Genomic DNA, 17,191 nt, shown 5'->3' with positions numbered 1-17,191 from the left:
AAAGGAGTTTAAACTAGCAAAAGTGGTCGCAATGCTTAAACCAGGTAAACCTGAACACCTTCCCGAAAGCTACCGACCTATTGCTCTTCTTAGCTGTACGCTCAAGCTGCTAGAACGCCTTCTCTTAACACGGATAGAATCTTTCGTGGAGCCTGTAATTCCACCTGAGCAAGCTGGTTTTCGAAAAGGCAGAAGCTGCGTCGACCAGGTCTTGTCACTCACTAACCACATAGAAGCCGGATTCCAAAAACGCCTAAAGTCTAGTGCAGTGTTTATCGACCTCACAGCTGCCTACGATACCGTTTGGAGGCAAGGGTTGATCCACAAGATGCTGACAGTAATTCCTAGCAGACAAGTGGTCAACCTAATTTCCAATATGCTGTCTGAAAGAGTCTTCGAGGTTTTCCTGGGTAGCAAAAAGAGCCGAAAACGCAAGCTTAACAACGGCCTGCCACAAGGCTCAGTCTTGGCACCAATACTCTTCAATTTGTACATCTCTGACCTTCCACGCACAGACTCTGACAGGTTTATATATGCCGACGACATCGCACTCATTACCCAGAGCAAAGATCTCGAATCGGGAGCCCAAACATTGACATCGGACTTAAGAGCCCTGGCCGCGTATTTCAGAGCGTGGAGACTCATGCCAAACACGTCCAAGACTGAGGTATCCTGTTTCCATCTCACTAACCAGCTGGCCGGATACCGGCCAGCTGTTTATATGAATGGCGAAGCTCTTAAATACACCCCCTGTCCCAAGTACTTAGGTGTCACCTTGGATAGATCACTGACATTTAAACACCACTTATCAAAACTCTCACAGAAGGTCGCCACGAGGAACAATCTTCTCCACAAACTTCGCGGCACGAGCTGGGGAGCCTCAGCTGATTGCCTACGCACCTCGGCCATCGCGCTTGTGTACTCGGCAGCAGAATACTGCGCACCAGTGTGGCTTGAAAGTGCACATACCCATACATTGGACGTTAAGCTTAAGGAGACCATGCGTTGCATCTCTGGCACTATCCGATCTACACCCGTACACTGGCTGCCGGCATTGAGTCACATTGCGCCTCCTCACCTCCGACGACTCCAGGCGTTAAAGAGGGAGGCTGAGAAGATCACGAATAACCCCGTAATGCCTGCCCACGAGGAATTCTGCCGCCCACCCCCTCGGCGATTAAAATCCCGGAATCCACCCTGTACTGCAGCTGAGAGTCTGAGCAGCTTTAACATTTCGGATAGGTGGAAAGCGGATTGGTCTGCTTCGGCAACACAGAACAGCCATATATCCGACCCGACTAAAAAACCACAAGGGTTCGACCTTCCTCGGAAAATCTGGTGCCGCCTGAACAGGCTGAGAACCGGACATGGCCGCTGCAATTCAGCCACACACAAATGGGGATGGACGGCTTCCCCACTTTGCGAATGCGGAGAGGAAGAGCAGACCATCGAACATATTTTCCAGCGCTGCCCACTCCACTCATATCCTGGGCCTCCTGAGGACCTAAACATCGTGACACCTGACTTAGTTGCCTGGCTTAGCAACCTCAAGGCTACACTCTGATTGCCCTCAATAGAATGCCATACGATTAAAATAACCATTTGGGCCCACCTTTCAGGGTGCATGCCGCAGAAATATACAGCCCAGTCCCACTTTAATAATTTCTTATATAAGTTTTGGTTATTAGGCAAGTTGTTTTTAAACAGGGTGTTCTACAAAATTGCGTCACTTAATGACCGTCAGGCATCGAGATCACCGGCACACATGACGCGTAAATAAACCATGTCAACAGAACGTTGCCCAATGGAAGAAGGCAGGAAAACGTACAAACCGTACATTGTCTTCTTGCGTTTGGCTTTGGGACCCAATGGTATGTTTGCTTGAGTGCTAGCGTACAGGCCAATGGCGGCCTATGAGGATATTTACATGTCCAATGGAGAAGGTTCCGGATTATCTTGAAATGTCTATTTCCGTACCTAACTTTTAGATTAAATACTAGCTACAAAACTTCTGCATATATTAATCGAGATTCCTGTAAGTTTTCATAGAGATATTGCATACTAAGATTTTTGTGTACAAAGTGTAACAAAAATATCAGAACACGGATTCCCACTAGTTTTTTTTTTTCACGGCAAACAATATAAACATTTTACTAACCATATCTGTACAAATTTAATGAACAGGTACTTACTTCTTTCCGAATTGGAATTTCAAAACTTCGTTCGAATAAATAACCCGCTATAACATAACAGATACATATATTGTTATATGGCCAAGGACCAATATAATTTAATAATTTATTATTGAGGAGGCTGGTCGATTCTATTACGTTAATTACGTTATTTAGTCCTTACAATTTGGCTTATTATTCAGAACTCTCGTATTTCCACAAATCCGCTATTGTTGCAAAATTCGTACTGCATTGCGGTCTCCTATTACAAAGTAAGTCAGGATTATTACGATAATTGCATCAAGCCCATTGTCCGAGACAGAAGCCGTAACAATATCGCCTTTATGCAATTGAGTTACGGTGCTTTCTCCCTTTAACAATGTCTCATAACATTACATAACATAACACGCGTGTTTGATAAACAAACAGATTTTAGTTTGTCAACCTCAAGGCTATTTATTTCGGTCACGGTCACTTCTCCGAAAACTGTTAAAAACTTAACATTTAACTTCATCAGTTGCTACTGCACCGAAGGTAGAATTATCTACAACGGAGGCCAAATACAAGCGTTAACACGATGGGCAATATCCTGACATTAAAACGTCTAAACGACACACTACAAGTTTTACCTATAATCCGAGTACTAGTCTATATTTCAAAACGAAAACACTGAAACCAACCAACACAATCATACCGCACAGACAGTCATAGCACAACAATAAACCTGTGGTCGCCAGCAAGCGATGCGGCGCGCGGCGCGGCTTCGACTGGCCGCCGTTGCAACATGCAGTGGTGGGAAGGCTCTTTCACCAGTTACACAAGAAAGCTGGTTACGTAATGAAGCTTTTTGCCTTTCGTGAAGCGATTGCTGTTTGTGCACAATCGATTTGGTGTGTCACTTGGTAAATGTTTACGTGGCCCGCTGAAGTTTTGAACTTTAAATATATGTTGCAATTTTTTATGTAGTATGTTTTGTTTTCGATGTCGACATGCCTGTTAGGATTGAGATATACAAGTTTTTAGCCAAATTATAATGACACTTGGTATATAAGATATATTGCGTCTCTTATAGAATTAAAAACCAAATGTCATTTATTACAAGCTAACGAAGGACGCAGATATGTAGGTAGTCTTGATATAATTAGGTACTTATTATATACAAAAATTACCAACGATTGCATACAGTGTGTATTTTTGATATAACCGCAAACTTAAACTTCACGTAGGTTTTGTAAAACAATTCTGCTATAAAACAATTCTGAATGATTTTTTTTAAATTATTGTAGCTTATTACCAGAGCATAATTCATTTTTAAAAATATTTCGAGTGTCAATGTATTTTGTACTCATGGTCACTTGTGACAGTTGTGACGTCGCGTCACTAAATGCGATGTTTTGAGTTAAAACAAAGTAGTGATACATTGCTTTCTGAATTAATTTAAATGTATAAATCAAAATTGTTAGTTTTTATAAAACCTATTATGAAAGTATGTTCATTAAAGCCTAAACAAACTACCATTTGATTATGCGGACGTATCAAAAATACACGGTGTATACAAAATACAAAGGGTCGGCAACGCGCATGTAACACATCTGAAGTTGTAGGCGTCCAAAGGCTACCGTGACTGCTTACCACCAGGCCACCTTTGTTTGCCACCGACGTGGTATTAAAAAAAAACATAAACATAAACTTCAAAGTTCACATGCTAAGAGAGAGGATTCAAATATAAACGCCTCTATCTCCTTGTTATGAAGAACTATTAGGACATTAGCGAAAAGTCATAACGGTTTGGCAAGTTAGTTAAAAGATTTGACAATAAGGAAAAAACAGATACTTAATGTAAAGCGGACAACTTATTCCAATTTCATACATTTGCAGCTAAACGCAAGTACCTAGCAAGTAAATAAAAGTATGAACTCGCAATAAACACTAATCAATGTGTAAACAGGCCCCAAAGCGAAGGCTACAATTTCCTGTATTAACCTTATACCTTTTTTGTTTTCATTTCTGTACAATAAAGATTTTTACTACTACTACTTAATGAGGATCAGGCGATTCAACTTAATGATGACAATTCTCATTATAGTTTAATTACTTATTACTTTAATGAACAAACAATTCATTACCGATTAATGTAATATTTTTAAAACCCATTGAAGCCTAGTTAGGAACTATTAGAAATCTTAATGCTTTAGTAATTAATATTACTTTACTATCATTAACGGTGACTCCATGTACTGTAAGCAGCGCCTTCAATTGAATTTACCTTCAAAGCTGCCGCGAAGTAACTTGGCTACACTTATTAAGCCAGGCGCTAAGTTTTAAACTTAGCATAGTGCTGAAGGTAGAGGTACTGTACCGGCCAATAATATATCACCTTTGTATGTTTTTGTACTTGTATAGAGTAAACAATATAGGTTAGTTTGTAGATTGCATATTTTACTAATCATTTTATACAAATATATGACGAATAGTGCACTAAAATACTGTGAATTAATAGGAGAGTCAACACATATTACTAAAATAGCTACAATAAAAAAAAAATGACCATACATTCAAATAAAAAACTTCTATTAGAAAACCATTACATAAGACCAATTTTTCTCATCTCTCGTACAGTCAGCGTCAAATACTTTGTAGCATAGCAGTCAAAGTAGCCAAATAGTTCGGTACACCATACCATACTAAATATATGGTGTACCGAACTATTTGGCTACTTTGGTTGCTACAAAGTATTTGACGCTGACTGTACAAAGGAGTACTTATAAGTTATAGAGTACCTAAAGTAGTGAGGTGGAAGTCGCTCACAAACATAAAAAAGTTATATAGTTTTATGGGGAGAGAAAATTACTACGACTATTCCATTTTAGCTGTGCTTAACTACGTCGTCTTCTATCATCGAATCGAAATTGCACACATTAAGTGAGATTCTAGACAAATAAAAAAAAAAACTACAAAAAAAATAGCACTATTTAATAATTCAATAACTGAGAACCGGCCAGTAATACAGGGTGACTGGTAATTCGTCGTATTCCTTCAAGGGGGTTATTCTACAGCTTATTTGGAGTGATTTAAGTCCAGTCAACCAGGGGTCAAAACTCATTGGTTTTCAAGTTATTCAAGATTTTAGATTTTTTTAATAAATACCCGCTTTTTGACCTAAAACTAGTATTTTTTTTCACTACGTATTTTTCAAATAAAAAAATTATTTTCCGAATAGCCAATTATAAAATTATTACGTAAAATAATAAAAAAAGTACAAAACATATTAAAATTTTGCAAATAAAAGCATCTGAAGTCAGAAGTTTTTGTATTTTTTTTTTCAAATCTTGTTACATTTTAAGGCATAACTAAAAAAAAAGTAATAACGCTTCGCGTACAAATTACAGAATTCATTTCCTCAGTTCATAAGCTTTCTAAAAAGGTACAATTTATGACATTTTATGGTCATTTTTTACAATTTATAATAATAATACCAAAGCAGGTACAGGACTTAGCGTACTTGACTTTACTTGTTTGTGTCGTTTTAAACTCGCCGAAGGCATACTTTGTCTCCAGTTTCTTATCTTATCTTATTCCTTGAGGTAGTAGGCACTGCAGATTGCCTTTGGTGAAACAAACAAACTGATTAAGGTTCATTAAATTATAAATGGTCAAATACGCAAAAATCAAAACGGTCAGACACAGATAATTTCTTTCTCATTCCGTTCCCAAATTTCGTTTCGATTGGTAAAGATTTGAAGCAGGAAAACGTCGAGAGCGAAACATCGATTTCTGAGATTTTTACGCAGGATTTTTCGCCTAAGTTGCAGTTGTCCTAATCGCACACATTTTAGGAACCGCCCCCATCAGCGCGACAGAGATACGAGTATTGACCCAAATTTCTCAAATCTGTAAAGGGGCTCAGCTGATATTTCCTCTTAAGGCCGCGTAACTCATGGTGAAGGAACAGATCATTGACTTGTATCCTTAGTCAACTAGTACAGTCAGCCAAGAAAGCGGTTTACTGCTTTTCGACTGTATTACTTGACAAATAGAGTCGGAAAGTGGTAAACCACTTTCATGGCTGACTGTACAAAGTCAGTCAGTTTTAATGTAATAAGTATAAAACTGATTATTTTTACAACGCTGCAATTCAAACGCAAAGTATCAAAATCACCAAAGCCATGTCACGTAATGTTTATTTTAGTTCTAAATATACATAACTATATTAGACCGCGGCTGCCGGGCGAACGTGAAACCAAACAAGTTGTTCAGAAACGTGCGCTTATGTAAAATATATATTCAAAATAAACATAAGCGGGTACTACCATGGGCATTGAAGTACATACTTTCCTTGAACTATAATCGTGACAGCTGGATATACGGACATTACGGACAGCTAAATTATATAGGGTTTTTAGTTCAAATGGGGTGTGGTAAAATCAGAGATTAAGAAATAGCTTTTCACGACACCTATTTTGGAAATGATTGCCCCTAATAATCTACGACTCGAAAGAAAGGAATTTTTAGTCGAGGTACCTCCCTAGCTAACTTTAAAATAAAACTACAATATTATATTTTGGTTTGTATTTACGTTTTTTTTATACAATGTGGCCCGTTTTCTTAGCGTGTAGAATTGTAGTGTTACTCGTTGCAGGTACGAATTATTTTTTCCATTATCTGAAGGTTGTGCAAGAAAAATGTTTAATATCTTTAACGGTCTATTTTCGTCATAAAAACATTCATAAATTCTTGTCGTAGACGAGTGAAAGGACAAAAGGGATGAGCATCTTGTCTCATATAGATATACTTGTCTATTTAAAACCAAATTTCTTCATTACCACATTACAACAATTTCACCAATGCATTTAACAAGTTCTTGGTTCAAAACCGTGACATATGATCGCCATCAATATGATTGTTCACGGCACGCCAACTACAATAGAAAGATCAACAATTGTGAATTTCCTTTCTAATGGAGATGCCATTTCTCGAACAGTTGTACTCGATGAATAACAGACAACGAAAGAAAACCACGCAACACTGATCTACAAACAAAGGATTAATTTCAAATTATACAACAAAGCATGTCCGACCAGTCACCGTATGGTACCGTGGCAGTACACGAACACGTGTGTATTTAAATTCCGAATATTATATGTATGGATCCACACCTTGACCGCCGTAAGCCGGCCTACCCGTCATACAGTTTAAAGTGAAGATTACATGTAAAGACGTTAATCACTTTTAATGCGAGAACATCTACTTCTTCTGCGATTGCTTATTAGGTCACGAGACCTGTTTTTTAGACACAAAAAACTACATTCCTAGATTTTGGAATCCAAGAAACTGTGATAATATTTTAATTTGTAACATTGTCCGCATTGCTTTTGTAAATGATCTATTTTTATAAACAAATATTTGGTGGGATTAAGTCATTTTATTATCACAGAGCTCCATTATCAGATCAGGACGTATAAAATCATTAATCTTCCTCACGTTGCTCCGGCTTTTTGCCACGGCTTATGGCATTCTGCCCATTATTTTTACGAGATCGACTGCCATCTGACCTTCCAACCCTTCCAACTAGACATTATGGGAGTAACGTCTTCAACCCAGAGGAGAAACAAGGCCTTATTGGAAGTCCTCACTGTTTGCCTTCATCGAAAAACGAATAGTACAAAAGATCCAAAAAACTCATTGGTATGAGCCGGGGTTTGAACCCGCAACCTCCGGATTGAAAGTCGCACCCTTTTACTGCTAGGCTACCGGCGCTCTCAGGCTATCAGGACGTATTTATGTATCATATTGTATTGAGAACCGAGTCACCAGCATATATCAGCAAACGCAGATACCGAAATGGCAGGTATCTGCGTTCTAAACCTAAATTCATTTACCAATAAACCAGATCAATCAAAATAGCAGAAGCCTGAAAGCAGGGCACCATGTGTAAATACAATTTAGAAGCGTTATTCAACAGATTGACCAATTATCTACAATATCTATTTATTAAACATTTTGTACTCGACTGTGAGCTTGTCTCTAGTATAATTTGACCCCTAGAATTGATTTACTTAGAAAATTGTTACTTACCTGAACTTTTTACTGAACTGAGTTGAGCATGAGGCGTATGGATACTTCTAGGAAAACGTTCCTGAAAAGATTAAAAGGGACTCATTCTTACCGTTTTTTGTCCCAAGACATGTGACAGATGGGAGATTTCTAAATTTGATTAATTTGATGAAACGACAACAATTTTGATCTATGTAGGTCTTCTTTCTTGACGTATCTTCATAGCTGAGGGACGTAACGACTGTGGACATTCTTCACCAGTACTCTCCAAGCCGCTCTATATTGGGCCCGGTGCATGCTAGTCTGCAATGTTGGTTTTTGTCTCTGATGTTATTCTGTCCGCCTAACGCATAGCCATACGTCCATCCCTACGCTTCCTTGGTATGCGGCCAGTGATTATGCCTTTATGAGCTATGTAAGTAAAGAAGTCTTTTTTTTTGTCTGAATTCGCATATACTCCAGTAGATCACCTAATAAAGTCACAAAGATACTGACAGACATATTGCGAGGGGGACCTTGATTACACTGGGCAGGATGCTGCTTACGACCCGTTGGAACTTGTAAATCATTATGGACCCAATCCGGTACTTAAACTACTTAATCAAGATCGGTTGCTTTACCACTGACGGATGTTTGACTGTCATATATGCAATTATGACGACCCGGATTCGACAACGGTTAGAAACAACGAGGAAAAGATTGAATACTGCTTAAGTCTCAACTAGAATTGCATTGATTAGTACCAAAATGACTGTTCTTTGTTTTACTATTAGTTTACGTCAAGGGAAAAAATTACCTTCTATATTTTACGGGTGTAAACAAAGTCGTGTCAGAGAAATTTTTTCGGGCCTTATTATTATACACAAATAGGTGATTGTACACTAACACAGGTCATACAAAAAAGGTTAAAATGGATTGTGAACGAGATTCATTACTGTCAACATTTTTACAAAGAATTGGCGTTCTTCTGAATTCATCTTTAAAAATAAAATCTGTTGCAGTTTTGTTGTTTTTGAAGGTCAATATTTCGTCACAAAAACGAGGAAAGGTAATGTTGTTATAAAGAAGGGTACCTAGGTATAACCTTCCGAAGAAGCATGGTTCTAGTGAATGTCAAGAGTAAAAGTGTGAAACGTACTTTTTTTTAAAGAAGTAATGATCCGAATAATAACATTAGTTAACCAGTTCAGGTCGTGGCATACTTCGATGCAACGTTTAGGCAATCGGACGCGATGGAACAGAAACGCGATGAAATTCATACAAGTATGTCGTACAAATATATTTTTGCAATTTCTTGGATGAATGAGATGAATCCATAATATATATTATTACACATCATATCTAGCACAAAGAAATCAAAAGGTAACAGTTAATGGAGTAATTTCTTCCGAAATATCAGTGGAGATGGGAGTACCCCAAGGATCTACTTTAGGCCCATTTTTATTCCTTGTGTATGTCAATGACCTGCCATATATGGTAAGCCGGTAATGCCATATATGGTAGCACATTGTTATGTTTTCTGACGGTACTTCTTTTTTGTTCAAAGTTGATAGGAAATATACTCAGCTTATTGAATCATACAATACCCTATCCATGATATTCGACTGGTTTGCTGCCAATAATCTAGTGCTGACTCTGAGTAACACTAAATGTATACTAGCTGAAACTGCTTTCACTAGCTAACTCATCAACTGAAAATGTAGTCTATTAGAGTAGAAATGACATTTTCAAATGATAAGTTAGCTCTCTAATATTAAATTGTCAAACTTTAGAATTTGTTAAGACTGTTTTTTTAGGAATAACTTTAGACTCCAAATTACAATGGGGCTCCAATGTAACTTCATTAACTAGCAAGTTGAGCTCCGCTGCGTTTGAAGTAAGGAGAATAAGGCAGCTTACCAATGTAGAGACGGCACGGTAAGTTTACTTCGTTTACTTTAACAGTATAATTACTTATGGTCGTATTTTGTGGGGATCAGCTGCTGATACTGATTCAATAATCATTTTGCAAAAAAGGGCAATTAGATCAATTTACAACCTGGGGTCGCGTGAGTCACTATGAGAATTATTGAAGGAAATACTTATTCTAACTCTGCCGTCGCTATATATATATATATATTTGAAATAATAATGTTTGTAAGGAAAAACTTACACAATCTCCCAACTAAAGTTGATAAGCCAAAGGCTACAAAAAATACAGGTAAGCTTAAAGTAGCATCTTACAGACTGGCTAAAACAAGAAAGTCGTCCTTGAGAAATCGAGTATAGTTGCGGAAAGGGGACTAAGTTATGTAATGTAATCGCTTCTCCATATAAACGTAGTCCCTAATTTACTCTTTGGATATTAACATTATAGAAAATATTTTAACACAATTTGATGTATATTAACTACAGCTATGCGCGTTCGATGTTTTTTTTTTCGTTTTTATATTATTATAAGAGTTAGAAGTTTTAAAAAAGTGGCATGGAATTTGTTTTTCGCTTCTTACTCTTACAATAAACAAAAAAAGTTCAAACGGAGGGGCATAGCTGTGTTACTAAATATCAAATTATGTAAAAATATTTTCCATATAGTCAATATCCATAATGGCGACGTACGTTTGCATGGAGAAGCGGTCGTCAACTATCACCTTAATGACTTAAAGTAAAGGTCACACCATGATTTGTTTGTTTTTGTAAATAAGACCTTTACTTACCCGGTAAATAATTTATTATCGACCATAATGTAAACCGATTGCAAACGTCATGATTAAACTTTTTTGTTATGGAACTTATGGAGGCATATCTCCGAAACAGATACTCGTACGAGAGAGAGAATCTTTCGAGTACATATGTGCCATTTTCCCAAGCTATATCTGCGTAGACAACTTGCAAACTGATTTTTGACAACTGTTTGTCAATAATAGATGACTATACAGACAATCTCAATCAGGAAATAAGACCGGTGACCGAGTCACAAGTAACTTCTTCTCAGAACGCCCCAGCGTCCATGAAGAGTATGCTGAAGGCTCTTCTCTAATCTCTTATCAAAAGCAAAACAAAGTCGAGGTCTCATTGTTTCCACACTAACTCACTCGCACGTCCAAAAGGGATACACGACCTCGTCACCTTGGCGATTTTAGGTCTAAACTGGACCCGCGTACGAGTCACCCAGTAGCCCAGTTAGCCGGCCGACTTTCGCGCGCTCTCTAAAGCGGCCCGCGTCCGACACGACGCCGAGACGGTTGCATAATGGCAGGAAATCGATGTCGATCACATAGTGGTCGATAGGATAAGATTGACACCTCATCCAGACAAATAATTATACTATTTTGATGAAGATTAAAAGGCAGACAGACATGAAAGACTTGCTCCTATCCCAAATCCCAATATGTATATACATTCGAACAGTCTTACAAGTAAAATTCTTACAGAACAAGATTTTCCTTAAGTAGTTCTGGTTTGCATACAGTTTATCTGCATTACGAATATATATACATATACGGTCATGGGCGTCATGGCAATTGATATTTGTGCTAGTTGTCACAGTGAGAGTAATGTGATTCTTTGAGTAGTGAGATTCTTTGAGGCTTTTATATCGATTGAATCTAACATCACAGTACCTATTTTACATAATTAAATATATAAGAAGTAACATTCAACTATTTCCAATTAAGACATTTAAAAGATCACGTATTACACTAAAACACAAAAATATGTTAGACTCAACATGTGGTCGACTTGCGAAATCCAACAAAACAGTATTCATTGAGGGGCCAGGTATCTTTAATAAACTACCCAACATTCGAAATATTGATAATGATCAGACATTCTTTGCTAAATTAAAAGAATGCCTGACCTCAAATGCATTTTACGACATGTCGGAATATAATAAAAATAATCCTATTTATTACGTAATTGTCACTGTGAAAACGGACGAAGTGGCACAGAAATTAAATTCTTTATCAGCCTAAGTTCATGGCTCATGGCAACAAGATACTAAACAATACAAGGCAAACGAATCACGATATAATCTCATAAACCTGATCTAATAACCGCTTTCAAGGGAAACCCTTTCGTGACAAAACTAATTAATGCGCGAGGAAAATTTATGTAAATGATAAAATAATTACGAGCAACAAATATATGCAGAGGTTTAGTGCAGTTGAGCTAAGTCATTTACAAGCGAATCTAACTTTGAGCCCTGTAACATAATGAATAAAGTGTAGATTTAAAGAACCCGTTTGTTTCTCTTGATGCTGTTCTAATCGGACTAATGAAATGTAAAAGACGGGCGTGCTTATTGACACTGGAGTAACGCATAATTGATGATGCCCTGCCAATGGAAAACGCACTGTATTGCAGGGTAACAATGGCATGGAGGTTGGCACAATTTTCACTGATTCAGTGATTAGCATCGGGTGCATTGCGTAAAGACTTTCGCTGCGGTTTCACTGCAGGTTTGTCACACGGCTGACATAAGAGAGCGGTAATGCCCAAGTTACGCCAGACTTATCAGTCTGGCTTACTCTAACTTGGGCATTCCGCTGTCGCCTCAGTCTACGAATTAGAATCTAATTTTTTTCATTGGCTTGCATTCGAACAACTATGACGTTACGGTGATATCTAGCGGAGCGGACAAGAGATATGGATTACAACCAATACAACACTGATTGATTCATGATGAGAGATGTGTTTGATTCTCTCTCTCTCTCTTTCATGAATCTCCAGCTCAGTGGAAAGGCAGCCATATTGCCACTTCTTCATCACATGCACATTCCAGGCGCACAGTTAATTAAGTACAGTCAGCAGCAGAAGTTGCTAAGCGGGCGACGTGTTTAAAACGAACTGCATGCATCTTTATTGTTCAGAGAATACAAAAGCGCTCAGCTACTTCTGCCACTGACTGTACTACTAGAAACACTCTTGATTGGCCATCGGTGGACTTCACGTTTTTGCAATGAGGATTACGAATTCTCCTTGACAGGTGGATGATGGAACATTAAGTGCCTCAACTTAAGTACCCACGTCGCCATACTAGCTGTAGAGAATTTATAGAAAGATGAAGAAAGTTCTTGGAAGTGGATAAAGGATCTATTGCTGTGGCGACCATTAGTGGTGGAAACTAAAGTCCAGCGCCTGGGTAAATATGATAACATCGCTTATGATATTCATATAAACTGATTGTCTATCATTGATCATAGTTAAGCGTTGTTTATGCTGGTGCGGAGTCCTTTCCTACTCCCATTGCCATCTGATTAATTTATAGTCATACATCACACTAACGTCAAGTTGTCAAAGTTAAAAATCGAAGTAAGCATGTGAGGTATTCCACAAAGAGGTCAACTTTTCGGGGGCGTGATGCGTGTGGCAGCTACCTTAAATCAGTATTATATACCGTTGAATTTAAAGCTAAAAGCTAAGTTATCAAACGTTAACGAAGTGTTAAAAATTTGCGGTTACGTCATTTTTCTGGAATGCCCCCTGTGATTCTAATTTATTGTCAGCAATAACATCCAATGTGATTAAAATGATCAAATCTGATCAAAATTGTTTCCCTGTGTTGTACGGGTCTTGCCGCAAGTCCAAAGCATACTAGACTACCTATTAATCAAATAAAACTTAAAGAAGAATTTTGACCTCGTGAATCACCCATTACGAGGTCACTGGTATCAGTTCGGCAAAGCAATTGTACCGATTTCACCTCATAGCCTGTATTGTCTGCGTCCATGGAGAAAGTTGAAGACAATAGTTGATGTATGGTCTGGAGCCTGACGCCTCCATACAATTCTTGTCCTACGGCTTCGTAGAAATGGAATGGCATCGCGTCGGCGCTTCTAATACTTTCGATGAACTTAAAAAGTCCTGCCTACGAGAATTCTTTCGGACTGGAAGTCATCTGACGAATTGGTAACATCGTTAAATATTACACAAAAATAAATAATTTTCTCAGTAAAAATTTGAAACGATATACCCTGTTTATAAATATACCTATGACCTGAGTCATCAGGTATACTTCACTTCGTTCCTTCCTTCCTTCCTTCAAGGTTGTATTTAATTATAAACTAAACAATAGCTATGCCAAATATGACAATAGGTAGATAATGTATTAATACTATCAGTGCCAAAAATATGATATGTTCTTTAAATTATACTCGATAAGATTGCTAATCAGTTAGTCCTTTCATACAGGAAATACCTATCCAAAAATTGGTTTCCTAGTATTTTCGTAAGAATTCAAATAGATTCTCTAAGCAAGACTATGCTCTAAAACAAATCAATTCTCACAATCCCATGTCTACACATTGCATTCCAAGCACAGTACTAGACAAGAGAGATAGTTCCAGTTCAAGCGAATTAAGCGCTTTATCTCGCGCGTCTACCCGTCTTTCTAACTGTATTAATTAGAGAGAGACGGGTAGTCTATGACACTACCGCGGCGATCCTGTACTAAGCCTACAAAGCCAACGCCGTGGTACAAGCGTCATATTGTAGAAAGTCAGAAATAATTCTGTGACACCCGACATACGCACATGCACACTAAAAATGTGTAATCGAAGAAAGCTCCTATTGGCGCCTATCTTTAGTAACAAGTAACAATGGGATTACACGACCAGATAAGATTGGGGTCATATGAGCCATATTCGCAGGTCCAACAATAAACAAAGCGCTATGGTAATGTTAAATAAAGCACAGATAACGAAAGGGGGTCAAAGTCAATTCCCACGTGGCGGAGGAAATGCGAGACACAATCTGGGGGCACGGCAGTGCCCCCACCAAGTCGAGCAAAAAAGCACGGCCGTACCATCCTTTTCTCGAAGCAATTCAGACCATTTTCGATCGCTTTGTTTCGTTACTATTTATACAAGTTTGTTTATGAGACTCAAGTAATAAAAAGCTATTTTGTAATGAGAAATGGTACTGGACCCCTTCCTTTCAATAAGTTGTTTCCTATTGACTAAAACCTAATTTTATCAGTAGAAAAAAGCGAGATCAAAATTTGTATGCGCGATGTCGGCGGACCAGCATTTATCAGATTTGCCGTCTTATTACTGACTAAGCTGGCTTGCCAAAGTATAACTGACCATGGGGTGACCTTATTTATGTTTTTATGATTATGTTTACAAATTATCAGTTAACAGTGTTAACGATGGTTATAAATAATGCCTCTGGACCGCTTCGTCCACAAATCCACAACCCTATTCGTCACTTTTCAAATCGTCCACAATGTCTTGTCGCCAGCAAACAATTCCTAAATCGTTCACATTACTATTTTGACTACAGTTATTAGGTAAATCAAAAGAGGGGTGGATTGACGGCCTCTCAACTAGGCTAAAGAGGCTGTCAGTCAAATAAAACAATAATAGCATTGTTATAACGGAATTATCATACCCACTGACCTACAGAAGTATAAATAGCAAAAAGTTCTTATTTGGTTTAATTACCATTAATCAATTATTGATCATTATTCCATTTGTTCCAGTGCATAGAGGCGCTAAGCATAAAAAAAAGTAAAGAATGAGTACCGGTTATGGGTAACGGTTCATCCGACTAATTAATGGGATCGTTCCTAGTACTCGTATTGGCTGCAAATTGATTAAGTTCATTTAGGCTACTGTAAAAATAAAAACATTAGTCTGATTTTAGATTGAATCTAGATACTCTAGATAGACTGCCTGGACTGTTGGGGCGATCTGGGGGCTTCCCATAAAATCTAACGAAATATGCCATGAACATACTACTCTGAACGTAACTACACGTAAGAGACTCGTTCTATAATGTAGAATCAGTGTTGTTCAAATTCAATAATTCTGTACCAAAAAAGAGAAATGCACTTTGTCAACAAAATAGGACGATTTTTTTGTACTACGTCGGTGGCAAACAAGCATACGGCCCGCCTGATGGTAAGCTGTCTCCATAGCCTATGAACGCCTGTAACTCCAGTGAAGTTACATGCGCGTTGCCGACCCTAACACTCCGCACCCTCGTTGAGCTCTGGCAACCTTACTCACCGGCAGGAACACAACACTACGAGTAGGGTCTAGTGTTATTTGGCCGAGGTTTTCTGTAAGGTGGAGGTACTTCCCCAGTTGGGCTCTGCTCTAAATCTGGAGTTACATCCGCTGTGCCACACAAAGCGAGATGACATTTACTTAAGGATCCCTAATAAGAGCAATAAAACTCAAGACAAACCACTGACAATAATTGTATCATTGCAATTAAAGGGCGACTCACGAACCATGATGAAATACTACACTACTATTACCACTAGGTATATAAATAAGAAATCAATTAATCACTCGATCGCATAAATATGTAAATCGCCATTGATTGTAAGAGCTCAGTAGCTGAGCGGTTAAATAATAGTGTTTCATAGTGACAAAGTTGTAGCTAGTAGACTTTTTGCTGGACAGGTTGGTTCAAGTGTTACATATTTTGACAAATCCGAACCCACTATGCTCAATCGCGAGAGAATTTACGTTATAAAAACCTGTATAACATGTGTGTAAGATTGAGCACATAAAATGGTTCCGCCATATAAGCCGGTGCGTAAATCTTGTTTGCGGAATCTTTGAACACGTTATACGCATAAATATTTTATATGACAAGAGATCCCAAACTGTCCTAGTCGTATTGGGTACGAATGTGACTTAGGCTCTTAATTAGGGAGCACGAGCTCGATCACTAACTCTAAAACAGTCACTATCGACCGCATGGGTCATCGAATTGTTAAGAATACAGAAACGTACCACTAGGTTTTCACCATTTAAATTTTTGATAAGGCCACTAAGCAGTTGTATGTATTTCAACTAAATAAACTAGGGTTCAGTGGTGAAGAGTCCTCTAAACTGGATTTTCTCCGGATTGTCTTATTTGAGACAATTAAACACCACAAAGACAATGAAAAACCTCAGATTAGCTCCGGCTTGTCTAACAGTTATGTTTAACGCTCTCACCACTGTATAGATACCAGTAATATAGTTTCC

The 17,191-nt window shown here is 38.1% G+C and overlaps 1 protein-coding gene across 4 annotated transcripts in view; it reads right to left on the bottom strand.

Annotated features, from left to right (window-relative positions):
* The window catches only part of LOC133526848 (protein fem-1 homolog CG6966), a 103,147-nt gene that overhangs the window by 36,773 nt on the left and 49,183 nt on the right, over positions 1 to 17,191 (bottom strand). The window contains exon 1 of one of the 4 annotated variants that reach the window (XM_061863666.1): positions 2,852 to 2,930. The exons of 2 other annotated variants lie outside the window; for them this stretch is intronic. The gene's annotated coding sequence lies outside the window, so the exon portion shown is untranslated. Of the gene's footprint in view, positions 1 to 2,851; positions 2,931 to 17,191 lie in introns of those variants that run through there. One more of the 4 variants, XM_061863662.1, reaches the window with a different exon arrangement.

This window comes from Cydia pomonella, chromosome 17 (assembly GCF_033807575.1).
Source record: "Cydia pomonella isolate Wapato2018A chromosome 17, ilCydPomo1, whole genome shotgun sequence".
Classification (NCBI taxonomy): Eukaryota; Metazoa; Arthropoda; class Insecta; order Lepidoptera; family Tortricidae; genus Cydia; species Cydia pomonella.
The sequence above is the reverse complement of the archived record's forward strand: the minus strand, read 5'-3'. Positions and strand labels throughout refer to the sequence as shown.